Consider the following 12259-nt stretch of genomic DNA (forward strand, 5'->3'; position numbering starts at 1 on the left):
GGAAATTTCTTCTTGTGATTTCAGAGATTTCCCCCCCCAAATCTTCACTCTGATCCTCCCCTGAACCAGTGGAAGTGGACACTTCCCTTGTAGTTAATTTAAAACCTAAACATGAATCTGGTCTGATGGGCCTGTGACATTCCAGACTCCACCCAGGCAGCCTCTCCATTACTCCTAATGACCAGCCTTGAAATGGAATTACTTCATTCTTCAGAGGAGAGTGTGGGAAGTTTTTGCCTCTCTGAACAGCAAGCACATACTGCAAAGACATTCTGCTTCTATAAATATGCTTTCCTAAATGTTAAAGGGTTAGAGCAATTTCCAAAGGTCTCTGCCTCGAAGGAGCCCTTAGATGGTATTTAATTGAACTACTTTTTGCTTTGAGAAGTGAGGAGACTAAAATGTAAGGAGTGGAAATGCTTCTTGGTTTTATGTCAAAATATAGGCCTCTAGATAAAATAATGGAAAGAGAATTTTCTGTTATTAAACTCGGGAAAATGAATATAAACAGCTCAACCAAGGAAAGAACAGTATGTATAGGATTTTTATAGGATAGTTGGAGGAAAAACAATCTCCTTTTAAACTCTGTTTTCAAACACTTAACAACTGTTGAAGGCACGTTTGCTGAGAAAAATCATTAGAAATCTCTCTCCTTCCTTTGGCATTCAAAAGTGAACATTAAATATAAACACGTCTACAGCAAGTTTAAATATTAACTTCTTTCATAATATCCCTAAGTGTTTCCAGAGCAAATTCCTTTGATCAGAGAAAACTGAATTTTGTAAAGGTCGAAAAGAGATCACCTAACGGAAGCAAACTCCCTGAAAAAGGACAAATGATCAATTTGCCATTTTGTATTTCTGAAAACATTTGAACGACAATTGACATACTTTCAACCCAAGTCACATCAAGGAGCCAGCAATTAAATCCTCGCTCCTTTTCGATGTATTCAGAATGTTCGTGTAATTCTGAATTTGATGTGATGTTCTCTGGAGACAAAGAGAACTGGGGACTGCTGGGTCAGCATTCACAGGATGCTGAGAAGAGAAGGTGAATGCGTGCACTGGTTTTGATGACCGCACAGTACAAGCGGCTGTGCACACAGAACCTGGCGGCACCTTTCATTTAGACCACAATGCGAATGGCGCCCCCTAGATTCTGCAGTGAACAACCTGCACATCTGTACTTGGTGCAGTTTGTAAGTTGTACTGTTGTCTTTTGTTTGGCTACCTGGCACGGAAATATTCTTTCAAGTTGAGGGGAACCCAAACCCCGTTATGGTAGCCAAAGGGGATACGTATTTCCCCTTCCCCACAGCTTGGATCTGGGCCAGGCTCAGTCAAAGTAAGCCAAAGTAAGCCAGTGCTCTTGCCCAGAACTCTAAATCTAAAAGCAGTGACACACACAAAAAATGAAAGCATTAATTTGAAAAGATACATGCACCCCAATGTTCATAGCAGCATTATTTACAATAGCCAAAATATGGAAGCAACCTAAGTGTCCATCAACAGATGAATGGATAAAGAAGATGTGGTATATATACACAATGGAATATTACTCAGCCATAAAAAAGAATGAAATTTTGCCAGTTGTAACAATATGGATGGACTTAGAGGGCATTATGCCTAGTGAAATAAGTCAGACAGAGAAAGACAAATACTGTATGATATCACTTATATGTGGAACCTAATATAGAAAACAAACTAGTGAGTATAAGAAAAAAGAAACAGACTCACAGATTTAGAGAACAAACTAGAGGTTATCAGTGGGGAGAGGGAAAGGGGGAGGGGCCAGAAAGGGGTAGGAGATTAAGAGGTACAAACTACTATGTATAAAATAAATAAAATTCAGGATATACTGTACAGCACAGGGACTATAGCCAATATTTTATAATAACTATAAATGGAATATAAATCACTATGTTGTACACCTGAAACTTACATAATATTGTACATCAGCTATACACCAATTTAAATAAATAAATAAATAAAAGTGGTGAAACAAAAAATGCAGGCTGAATGGAAATCATCAGAGACAGCAGCAGCGGAGTTGAGAGGCCAGCAGTGGTGGGTCCAGCGGGCTGCCCCTGACCCCTGCTCTAGGGTGGCCCCTGCCTGGGTAAGGACATGTGGAGGGCTGAATCCAGGCCATGCTCTGCTCACCAAGCTGGTCCTCTAACACGTGGTTGCAAAGCAGGCTCCTTTTTCTAACCCACACAGATGAAGAGGCTAGGTCCTGAGCAGGAGTTCAGGTGGAGGCACCAGCAGTTTATTCCAGGGTTGTGTCCTCAGCCACCCAGCCTCCCCTGGTCTCTGGTCTCCAGCCTTCCTGTGGATCCTGCAAGCTGCCCATTACCCTCCCAACACGTCACTTTTCTCCTTAAGGCTGCAAGAGTCAGTTTCTGTTGTGTGCACATCTGGCGTCTGTCCAGCGGGGACCCCTGACCACACACCCCTTCTTAACAACTTATCCCACCTTGCTCTGTCACGTAAGCGTCCCTGGCAAAGGCCGGACTTAATGGGGTGTGTGGAATTAGAAGAGAATGAGCATGTTGGACGAGACTATTGCTCCACTACCCAGATAATAGGAATTGGTCTCCACGTACTGAATTTTTTAAACAGACAGCGATGTTAGAGAACATCTATCCCAAACTGTTCATTTGGCGGATGAAACCCAGCAGAGGCAAGTGAGTTGTGGAAGGTCATCTAGCTAGTTAATAGCAGCTTCTACAAGCCTCTCTACCTTGGCTGCTCAATTGCATTATTTCCATGGACACCAGGATGTGGCTGGAGTTGAGTCGAAGACGGGCATCACTTCTGCTCACCAAGCTGTGCCAAAACGCTCACAAGATGCTTTGCTGGGGCTTCCCTGGTGGCGCAGTGGTTGAGAATCTGCCTGCCAATGCAGGGGACACGGGTTCGAGCCCTGGTCTGGGAAGATCCCACATGCCGCGGAGCGACTGGGCCCGTGAGCCACAACTACTGAGCCTGTGCGTCTGGAGCCTGTGCTCCACAACAAGAGAGGCCGCGACAGTGAGAGGCCCGCGCACCGCGATGAAGAGTGGCCCCCGCTTGCCACAACTAGAGAAAGCCCTCGCACAGAAACTAAGACCCAACACAGCCAAAATAATTAATTAATTAATTTAAAAAAAAAAAAAAGATGCTTTGCTGAAATCAGTTTGCCTTCAAAATTTAACCCTGGCCCAGAAGTGCAACCCTGACACCTTAAGGGCAATGTTGTGAGACGTTTTGAACGTTAAAAAATTAAGATCTACAGTATAGAGCTGCCTCCACTTGTGGTTCCTGGAATAAAATAACAAGGACCCTTGAGGTAGAATGGGAGGTGCATGCATGAGAGAAGCGATGAACCGCCATTCGGACAGTCAGACATGTGCACCTTTTCTCCCAGAATAAAAAGAACCTTCGTCCCACACATGCTACAAAAGATGTGGGAGGGGAGCAGTAATGAAGGGCAGAGGGGCTAATCCAAGACAAGTTTGGTTTCAGTGCCTCGCTTGTCTTAGTCTTGGTTCACAGGATACAGGACATCAAGGAAAGAATGAAAGCCTATGTTGCATTTTCTCAATTACTGAGTGTGTGTTTCTTAGTGAGAAAATACAAAAATTCATCAGACAGTGTTTCAACTGTTATACCTCACACAGCACTTTAAGACACAAAAGGTAGGAAGGTTTAGCCCCATCACAGAGATCTGCAAACTGAGGCCTGGAAAGGAGACCGCAGAAGTAGCGGCCCTTCTCCCCGAGCTTCATCCAATAGACCACAGAATCCCTACAGTTCAGAGGTCAGCAAAGTTTTCAATAAAGAGCCAGATGGTAACTATTTTAGGCTGTGAAGACCATACAGTCACAACTACTCAACTCTGCCCATGTGGTAAAGGCAGCCATAAACGTAAACTAATGGGAGTGGGTGTGGTCCAGTAAAACTTTAAGAAACAGTGGCCCAAATCTGGCCCATGGCCATAGTTTGTTATGGTTGATCAGAGCGTGCCCTCCGATACCCACACACTCTATCATCACAGACTCTCTAACTCAGCCTCGAATGTTTTTGAGGTAACATCATCTCTCAGATCCAGAGGTGGTAATTACTGCCATAAGAGACAACATCCTTGGATTCTCATAAACAATAACAGGCAGAGAGCCGTGTCAGAGGAGGGTAAACCTTTCGGACACACCCCTGTTGCTGAGACGATCTTCACTTACCAGGAAGCCGAAAGCCCCTCTCACTCCCGCCGTGGGTCTTTCCATATAGCATGTGTAATTCGATGCGCAGAATTAGTATGTGACATCTCCTCTCTCCTCACAAGCATTTTGGCCTGAAAAACCAGACAGCAGTCTCATCGTGACAGCACGAGAATAACTTGTCATCCTGGTAATGCTCTAACTGCATACAAGTGTCTGTCATAATGAAAATTGGTCTCTTCCATTTCAATTCATTTTGTCAACAATCCAAATGGAACCCGAATATATCTTCCAACACCACTGCACACAGAGCAAATAGGAAGAGAACTTTAAAATGGACCTCATCATCATACGACTAAATATTTACATTTAAAAAGATTCTCTCTTCTGGAAGACATCCCAGCTCTACCATTCTCCCCTGCCAGTACACCTGCAGCTTTTTGTAGTTAATTAAGAAACTCCAGAAAATGCATTCAAAAGGGCCTCAGCAAACAGATGCCCACTCCATTAATTAAACAAGCCGGAGCAATCACCCAGGCTGTAATTGGAAAATGTGCTTCCTTCCTCCACTGTAAGGCAATCACAGTTATTTGCAAATGTTTTCTGATAGTTTCTCAAAAGACATAGTAGGCTCTGGCTTCCTCTAGCAAGGGGCAGATGTTTGGGAAAGGTTAGAGGTAGGAGACAGTCACCCAAGTTCACTAATTAGCTCTTCTGCCCCTTCCTCTCCCTCCAGAAGACTGTGCTAATGAGAAAAGGAAGTTTAAGTGCTAAAAAAAGAAAGGAAGCTTGCTAATACTACTTAAAGGCATAAAAACGTTCCCATGCAGTGCACTCTTCAGAGCTCTAAATGGGATGCACAGTGGTCCAGTGTGTGTAGAAAGTAGCCACAACCCAGTGGTCCTCCATTTAGCTGAGTTCTCACCAGTATTGGGAAAAGGAGGAAGGTGAAGAAGGCCACTTGCGGAAGGAGGAAGGAAACATTATAGTGTGGAGTCTCTCCTATCATCTTGTCTTTGGGTTCCAGGCAATGTTTTAGGGGAGCCCTGGTCTTAAGTAAAATTCCCTTAGTCGTGGATTATACTTAAGCATCTCATTCAGGGCTTACAGATGCCATGGCCTCCAGGAGCCAGTACTCAGGTTATTAAGCTATTGTTCTGAGCAGTAAACCCGCCCTTCTACACTCCCCTCTGTGGTGCGGGGCTAAGACTCTGCAAATCATTTCTCCTTTGCCAGCTGGCTTCCTGTTAAGTGCCACTGATAGAGGGCACTAAAGGGAGACTGAAAAGCTGGAGGAGTGGGGCTTCCCTGGTGGTGCAGTGGTTGAGAATCCGCCTGCCAATGCAGGGGGCACGGGTTCGAGCCCTGGTCTGGGAAGATCCCACATGCTGCGGAGCAACTGGGCCCGTGAGCCACAACTACTGAGCCTGCGTGTTTGGAGCCTGTGCTCCACAACAAGAGAGGCCGCGACAGTGAGAGGCCCGCGCACCGCGATGAAGAGTGGCCCCCGCTTGCCGCAACTAGAGAAAGCCCTCGCACAGAAACGAGGACCCAACACAGCCAAAAATAAAATAAATAAATAAATAAAATTAAAAATTAAAAAAAAAAAAAGCTGGAGGAGTAAAAAAGGACTTGCTCTTTCTTGTTTTGCTGTTTCCTGTTGGCATCAACCAAGTGATGGTCCTTCCCCTCAGCAACAACAGTTGGTCCCATTTCTAAGCTCCTTCCAGCCCTCCTAGCTATAAACTCATCGCATCCTCCCCACGCACTCAGATACACCAGCCCCAGCTGGTAGCACTTCCTTCTCAGAGTTCTGAGTCCCAGTTCCATAGGGCCCCTCCTCCAAGAACTTAGGTTCCAATAGCCCCATATTCTTACCTTTGTTTCTCAAGCCTTAAGAATAATCCATGCTTTCTGCAGTTACTACCTTTTGATACCTCAGTATTCCCTTTTTGCCCTTCAAGTCCCTTTAAAAGAGAGAATTCAAAATAGAGAAAGCTAGTGAGTTTTTTTTTCTACTGACTTGACTCTGACTAATCCAATATTTGGTACCAAAAGTGGTCCTAGGAAGTTGATCCTCAAAGATGGGATTCTGGGATTGGTTTGGTCATCTTGTCCTTGGTCTGTTGAAAACAGTGCTGCGGTCCTTGAGAAATGGGATATTAGTAATAGTAACCTCTAGTGAGCAGTGACACCATGATTAATCACATTATCACCTGTAATTATTTCCTTTCACAGTTTCTGTGAGTCAGAAGTTCAAGGAGCAGGTTAGCTGGGCAATTCTGGCTCAGGGTCTCTTATGAAGTTGCAATCAAGATGTCAGCTGGGGGTAAATCAAGGGACGGCTTGACTGCAGACTGGTGTACTCTTATGGCTGGAACGTTGGTGCTGGCTGTCAGCAGGAGGCCTCAGTTCCTCTTCACACGGACCTCTCCACAGGGCTGCTTGAGTGTCCTCACAATATGGTGGCTGGGTTTCCCAAAAGTGAGTGATGCATGACAGAGTACAAAGAAGACACAGCCCCATCCCCTAGCCAGGGTTGGACACTGACCCAGGAGGTGTCCTGGAGGGAAAAGCTCTGCTTAAAAAAAAAAAAAAAAGAGAGAGAGAGAAAATGGAGACAATGGAGCCTGTCAGATCCTATCCCTCAGGAATTTGATCAGGAATATTTGGTGGTCAGAGCCTAATTCCTAAGGGTACACACTGGAGGGGTATTCTGAAGCAGCAGGGGCTATAAGTGAACTCAACTTATGCAGAAGCAAAAATCATCCAGAAGAGAAAAATATTTGGAGGGTAGGGGGTACACAGAGACTCAAAGGACAGGGAAGAAGGATGTCAGTAACGGCAGGAAGAGTAAAAGCAAATATTATGAGATGTTACATTACTTTAAGGTAGCATATCTACAAATTCCAGTGGAGGGGCCAAAAGAATCTTGTTGGTAGAAAGGCCTCGGACCCTTTCAGTCCCTGAACGATGCCTCACTCTGACTCTCTGACAACTCCCAAGACAAGCCCAAGTCTTGTCTCTTTTTTGCCACGTTTCCTCTTATTAAAACCTCATTGCTGCAGTCATCTTTGTAAGGTACTCTTCCTTACACCAAAGCAACCAGATAAGCCAGGGCTTTTAATCAAATAAAACATCTTAGGGTTTACACAGCTCTCTTACAGCCCACTGGCATCAAATCCTCACAGCAGCCCAGAGAGGGAGGCAGAATAGTGATGTCTCCATCCCACAAACGAGGAGACTAAGGCTCACAGAGATTGAAGGAACTGACCAAGTTCATCCAACTAGTAAGGTAAGTCAGGGCAAAGCTCAAATCCAGTTCTACCTGCCAACCCAGTGCTCTTTCCCATGTCACCATATAACTACCATATACCTAGATAAAGGTACACTGATAAAGAGACACTGAGACACTGAGTACCCTCCACATGACAAGCACTGTGCCAGGAGTTCAGAAGTATTAGGGAACAACAGAGAAAAAGATTTCTGCCTTATGGAGCTTCCGTTCATGTGTGTAGTCATGTGAAGCAAACTACAGATGTAAGGTGAATTCTCAAAGCCCACCATGAAATCTGCCTCTTTATCCTGCAACTTCAGCATTTCAGGCCTTGTATATAATTATTAAATACACACACATGCAGCCTTATTTATTTATACACGTAATTGCTATAACTGTGAGTTAGGTGAGCCACTTCACCTCTCTGAGCTCCAGTCATCCTACCTACAAAATGGAGTGCAGTAACATCCATGTCTTCTGGTTTGTTATGAGAATTCAGTGGTGTGTTGCACTTAACACTGTGACTGGCACATGGTAAACACTGAATAAGCAACACCCAACTGCTGTCCTATCATCATCGTTGCTGTTACCTCTGAACTCCAGTGGGTGACAACCAAACAGATTTAATTTTGAAAATATGCAGATTTTATTAGGAAAGTAAAAAGCGTGGCCTGTTATGTCATTAGTATTTCCTATTTGCCCCCAGTTCTGATATGGCAACTGTGAGGAATGTTTGACCCGTGGGAGATGTTCAATGCAATTTTTAATTTAATTAATTAATATGTTGCCTTGAATTAATTAATTAATATTCAAGGTCCCTTTCCCCACCCCACCTGCTTCCTCACTTGCCCAGGAAGAAGGAATCTCCATGGACTGGTCAGATCTGTGAACACTATTGGGCTGAAGGGTAGAGACACCCTGTAGTAGGAGGTAAGAGGGGTAAGGAGACCGGAGCTGAGATCCAGCCCCCCTCCTCACCTCCTGCCTCCTCTCCCACATGGCACCAGCCCTGGCACAGGACTAGGCCAGCCTGGTACCAGGCACTGGAGACTAGCACTGTCTTTCTACACCAGCTCCTCTTGTAAGTCTTCTGGCTCTGGAGGGATGGAATGAATCAGCCTTCAGTCTTCACACTGAGGGACCACATAGGCAAAGCAGGACCCATACTCCACTCCATATCCATAGTAGTCTGAGTAAAAGGGTTGGTCCACGTTGCCCAGGTCAGCTTGCCAGAGTGTTCTACATTGGGAGACAAGGGCCAATTCCCATTTACCACTGCGCATTTCCCTCAGGGTTCTGGTGGGAAAAAAACAGGTAGAATTTGGGTTTTCCTGACTTCTTGGCCAAACTGCACCTTCACACTATCTCTCACTAGGACATCTGACAGAATGAACAAATAGATGAATATGCATTTATTTATCACCGTCCCTACCTCAGGGAACTTATCCTCTGATTACGGGAGCAGAGCTGGCTTCTAGAACACTCTCCAGTGCTCTCTTTTCCCTTAGAGACTGAGAGGACCATGGGGTCCAGGTGATGCCGCTACAAGAAGATGGTGACTCTGGTTCCCTGAGTGTCTATGTGGAGAAGAGCCCCTTGCCAGCCCACATGGCCCAGGGCTGTTTGTTAACACAGCATAACTTAGACCATCCCGACTCTGTGGTTCAGATGTGAACTGCAGCATGGCTTAATTTCAAAGACATGCTGCAGGTTGAGTATCAATAAAATCTCCTGAGAATCTGTCTAGTCTGTCTTAATTTCTTAAATTATATTATTCCAGGATCCTAGGGGCCATGGTGAAGAGACAGGTCCTAGTAATCAAAACACAGCAGCAAGGAGGAAAAAAAAAAAAAGTCACCAAAACAGAAAAGCAACATAATGAAAATTACATTCTTGGAAGACCCTCTTGTTCGATACGAAGATATATCGGTGGAGGTAGGGACTAGAGGGGTAAAGAACAAATTCAGCCAGGAATGATAAAGATACAGGAAAAAAGAGGCCATAAGATGATGCTAGAGGAACCATGAGAATCATGGAAGATTGTGGGGAGAGGGGCCTGGAGACTCCAGGCAGCCATGTGAACTTTGATCCTTCCTTTGCCCATATTCCTAGAGTCCCCAAATCATTTAGCTTCTCTGTATCTGCCCTATATATATATATATATATATACATACCAGTATTGTTTATAAATATCGGTATAAAAATCCTTAACAAAATACTAGCAAACCAAATTCATCAGCATGTTAAAATGATTACAAAACATGACCAAGTGGGATTTATTCCTCGAATGCTAGGAACATATGAAACATTGTTCAACATATGAAAAACAATATGATACACTACATTAAGAGAATGAAGTGAGAAAAAGTCACATGATCCCATCAATAGAGACAGATAAAGCATTTGGCAAATCCATACCTTTTCATGATAAAAAAAATGAATTCAATAAACTCAGAATAGAAGGAAACTACCTCAACATCAGAAAGATCATATATGAAAAAACTACAGCTAATATCATATTCAATGGTTAAAGTTGAAAAGCTTTTCTTCTAAGATCAGAAACAAAACAAGGATAACTTTCATAACTTCTATTCAACATAGTGTTGGAAATTCTAGCCAGAGCAATCACATAAGGAAAAGAAATATAAGGTATCCAAATTAGGAAGGAAGAAGTAAAATTATCTCTGTTCACAGATGACATAACCTTATACGTGGAAAACCCTAAAAATTCCACCAAAAAAACTGTTTGAACTTATACACAAATTCAGCAAAGTTGCAGGATACAAAATCAATACACAAAATCAGTTGCATTTTTATACACTAACAGTGGACAATATGAAAGGAAAATTAAGAAAACAATCCCATTTACAACAGCACCAAAAAGAATAAAATACTTAGAAATAAACTTAACCAAGAAGGTGAAGACTTGTACACTGAAAATTACAGAACACTGTGGAAAGAAATTAAAGAATATACAAACAAATGAAAATGCATATTCATAGACTGGAAAACTTAATATTTTTCAAATATCCATACTACCCAAAGAAATCTAGAGATTCAATGCAATCTCTATCAAAATCTTAACAACCTTTTTGCAAAAATAGGAAAGTCCATCCAAAGTTTCAAGGAACCCCAAGTAGTCAAAACAATCTTTGAAAAAAGAACTAACTTAGAGGTCTTATACTTCTTGATTTCAAAATATATTACAGCTACAGTAATCAAAACTGTATTACCAGCATAATGGCAGACCAATGGAATATAACAGAGAGCCCAGAAATAAACCCTCACTTATGTGGTCAAATGAGTCAAAAAGGGAGCCAGGACTACACAATGGGGAATGAAGAGTCTCTTCAACAAACGGTCCTGGGAAATCTGAACATCCACATGCAAATGAACAAAAATTGACCCTTACCTTATACCATAGACAAAAATGAATTCAAAGTGGATCAAACCTAAACATAAGAGCTAAAACCATAAAACCCTTCTTAGAAAACATAAGGGTAAAACTTCATGACATTTGGCAGTGAATTATGGATATGACACCAAAAGTACTGACAACAAAAGAAAAAATAGATAAGTTGGACTTCATCAAAATTAAAAATTTTGTGCATCAAAGGGCACTACCAACAGAGTGAAAAAGCAACTCATGGAATGAGAGAAAATATTTGCAAATCATATACCTTATAAGTGGTTAGTATCCAGAACATATGAAGAACTACAACTCAACAACAACAAAATATTCCATTAAAAATTGGGGAAAGGAGATTTCCAGTGTCCAATTCCATAAGAAAGGAGCTGAATAGACTGAAAAATTAACAACTCTTTTTGGATCCATAAGAGAGGTAAGATCAAAGGGCAAATCAATGTTGAAATTGTTACCTCTAAAATCAAGAAAAAGATGGAGATGCCCACTCTCACCACTTTTATTCAACATAGTACTGGAAGTCCTAGCCAGAACAATTAGGCTAGAAAAAGAAATAAAAGTCATTAAAATCAAAAAGGGAGAAATAAAACTGTCTCTATTTGCAGATGATATGACGTAGAAAACCCTAAAGACTCCACCAAAAAATTTGTTAGAACTAATAAAAGAATTCAGTAAAGTTGCAGGATACAAAATCAATATACAAAAATCAGTTGTGTTTCTATATACTAACTACAAACTATTAGAAAGATAAATTAAGAAAACAATCCCATTTATAATTTCATCCAAAGAATAAATAGGGCTTCCCTGGTGGCTCAGTGGTTGAGGGTCTGCCTGCCAGTGCAGGGGACACGGGTTCGAGCCCTGGTCTGGGAGGATTCCACATGCTGCGGAGCAACTGGGCCCGTGAGCCACAATTACCGAGCCTGCGCGTCTGGGGCTTGTGCTCCGCAACAAGAGAGGCCGTGATAGTGAGAGGCCCGTGCACCGCGATGAAGAGTGGCCCCCGCTTGACGCAACTGGAGAAAGTCCTCGCACAGAAACGAAGACCCAACACAGCCAAATAAATAAATAAATAAATAAATTTATTAAAAAAAAAAAAAGAATAAATATCTAGGAATAAATTTAACCAAGGAGGTGAAAGACTTGTACACTGAAAACTATAGGACATTAATGAAAGAAACTGAAGACAGAATAAATAGAAAAATATTCCATGCTCATGAATTGGAAGAATTAAAATTGTCAAAATGTCCATACTACCCAAAGCAATCTACAGATTCAATGCAATCCCTATCAAAATTGCAAGGGTATTTTTCACAGAAAAAAAAGTCCTAAAATTCATACGAAACCACAAAAGACCCTG

At 42.4% G+C, this 12259-nt stretch overlaps 1 long non-coding RNA gene across 2 annotated transcripts in view; it reads right to left on the reverse strand.

Moving 5' to 3' along the window:
• LOC309617370 overlaps positions 1–12259 on the reverse strand; it is a 63112-nt gene that overhangs the window by 35829 nt on the left and 15024 nt on the right. Inside the window, exons 1-2 of one of the 2 annotated variants that reach the window (XR_014237957.1) lie at positions 6415–8597; positions 4220–4332 (exon numbers count right to left, since the gene is read on the reverse strand). This is a non-coding gene — a long non-coding RNA (uncharacterized lncRNA). Of the gene's footprint in view, positions 1–4219; positions 4333–6414; positions 8598–12259 lie in introns of those variants that run through there. The other variant, XR_014237956.1, reaches the window with a different exon arrangement.

The sequence above is a fragment of the Balaenoptera borealis genome (assembly GCF_965194805.1).
Source record: "Balaenoptera borealis genome assembly, chromosome: 19".
NCBI classification, from domain to species: domain Eukaryota; kingdom Metazoa; phylum Chordata; class Mammalia; order Artiodactyla; family Balaenopteridae; genus Balaenoptera; species Balaenoptera borealis.